General features: G+C 33.6%; 1 long non-coding RNA gene across 1 annotated transcript in view; it reads left to right on the forward strand.

Moving 5' to 3' along the window:
* The window catches only part of LOC111736644, a 79,626-nt gene that overhangs the window by 41,426 nt on the left and 35,527 nt on the right, over positions 1 to 2,673 (forward strand). The gene's annotated exons all lie outside the window — the stretch shown is intronic.

The raw sequence follows: 2,673 nt of genomic DNA on the forward strand, positions 1-2,673 counted from the left end.
ACACACACACACACACACACACACACACACACACACACACACACACACACACACATATTGCATTGTATGTTCACCGCCCATAGTTAAATTTCTTTCTGTCAAAACCACAATGAAAACAACATAGTCTTTTTAAATTAGACAGAAACCAATCAAACACAGAATCTCTTAGCATTTAAGGAATGGAGATGGGGAGCAGATACAGATTATTTGATAAAGGATTTGTGGCAGATAGAATTCATTTCCTGGACCAATGCTCATTTTCAAGCCTTCTCTGTTGCTCCATTCTATTAAAGATAGCAAAAGCTAAATATAGGCAACTCCCACTTAACATCAGCGATCCCTTATGGAAATCAGACATTCTGCTTAAAATGTAAAGCCTATATTTATTATTATAAATGTACAACATTCTAACATGTTACATTCTATATTTCAACTCAAAATCCCAACCATTCTCTCAAAAGTGTGAGAATAATAACAATCTCACATTTATAAAAGCCATAAAAAAATCAAGCTTGCTCTTACTTTAAGGCAAAGAGAATTCTAAGTGATACAGGCTATTTTAGTAGAAAACTACCAGGATGTATGTAGTATTCAAACCCAGATGCATGAAAATACAATCCAGCAAATATTAGGCACAAAACAAGAAAGGCTTTTCTTCCTCCACTAACTTTATTAATTAGAAACCAAATCTAACATAAGCAAAAATAACTTACGGGGAAGAAACCTAATAGTTCACATAATTGAAGGGAACCTTAAAGCACATAATATTAAAATTACAAAATAAGATAGCTTTGAGGCTATTGGAGCTTGTGGAGGTCGCTTTGAACTATTTCTTTGGATAATTCAGCTCAGGTTTCCTTCAGATATGGTGTCTGTTCAATATTCAAATTTCTGGAAGGATGATCCTCTTTTGTGTTATGTCATGAATTCATCCTTCAGGAGATAGGAACAGTTCCTTAAACGGTTAAGTGCTAAAGAGATAAAATTACAATTAAAAAAATTTTGCTACATTTCACCCCTTGTTTGTCAAACAAATGCACATGTACTACACACTTTTTGCTACAGAGATAATTTAAAAAATGCTCATGGTGGGTATGGAATGTCTCTCTATTAGGAGAGCATACAAAGTCACATATCCAGAGACATTTTTATGAGTTCTCTGACCTCTGATGACACAATCTTCAATTGGCCTCAGTCCTCTAATTTCATCACAGTTGTGGGGAAGAGAGAAAAAAAAAAAGAGAAGATAGTGTATACATCATATATAATAAATCCTTGGGGTGTGTGTGTCTAGCAAGTAAGGAAATATAGGGAACGGCTATACTCTTCCTGCAACTGGTATTTGTGATTCCATTGCTTCATTTCATATAGCCTTTTCTCCTGCCTTCAAATGGACTTTCAGCTGGATGGGAAACTTTGCTACACTGAATGAGCCAAAATCTTTATTTCTGAGAATTGTTTAAGAATAATTAGCTCAGCCAACACTTCATATTTTGCCAGTTTGCCTCATTTATGCTAGATGGCAGTATCTGTTTCTAAGTGAGTGCAAATATTAAAATATTCTGGCTAAAAATGTTCCTGTCAGTCCTAAAATTTTTATGTATGATTGGAAATATTATCATTAGTCACAAAAATTAAAAGCACTTATTGTATGTGTACTGTAATCACAGATTGTCAGTAGGGGACAGTGGGAGCCAAGTATGGCTCAACTCCTACCTCAGTATATTATCATTTTGCTTTGAAAAGTTTATGTAAAATAACACAGAGAATATCACAGCACACTAGTTTTCACTAAACTGACCTTATCCAAATGTTAGTGGGCCATTCTAACTTTTTTTATAAGGCTTACCTCTTCTATATAAATCAAGTATAGAATTAGAATAATGAATCCTATAGGTGTGAACCTGTTGGCTTATATATTTTTTTTCAGCGAACTGTAATTGTTGTTAAAAAAACAATATATGGAATATCACAATGTAGTATAAGAGTTTTAGAGAATTCCCAGACTGGATTGAGATCAGAGACATAAAAAGGAGGAATGCAAGACCACATCTATAATAAGTAAATTTCTAGTGAAAAATAACTACTGTTCTATTGACGGTGGAAGGAAATAAATATAATCTCTATTGAGTATGAGAATCTTAAAAACCAGGAAAATGCAGGAGCAAGTTACTTACCATCCAAAGGCATAGACTCCACCACATTGCCAGCTTCTTCAGCCCAAGGCTTTTTTTAAACTAGGAGTTTTTTGTAATCAGTTAAGCATCTGAGTCACAGATGGCTCTGCACGATATGCAGGAGCATGCTACCCAATTTTGCATACATAGTATTAAGTTCCCAGAAAAATGAACTTGAAGAGAAGACATCGTACGCTAATATAATCTTTAAAAACCCTCAATTAACCAATTTACCACATTTACTAATATATTCTATTTCTTCTTGAAATAATGTCCATATAAAATTTTCTAACAACTCTGTTGAGGTAAAATTGATATACAAAGAACTCTACATATTTAATGTGTACAATTCGATGACTTCAAACATACACAAATACCCATGATACCGTCACCAAGGTATCACAATCAAGGTAATGATGTAGACCAACTTGAGTTTATTTTCTTTCTTTTGAGGATTTAAAATTAATGTTCTCTATTATGGATGTACAATTCTGTT

This window comes from Pteropus vampyrus, unplaced genomic scaffold (genome assembly GCF_000151845.1).
Source record: "Pteropus vampyrus isolate Shadow unplaced genomic scaffold, Pvam_2.0 Scaffold21, whole genome shotgun sequence".
NCBI classification, from domain to species: domain Eukaryota; kingdom Metazoa; phylum Chordata; class Mammalia; order Chiroptera; family Pteropodidae; genus Pteropus; species Pteropus vampyrus.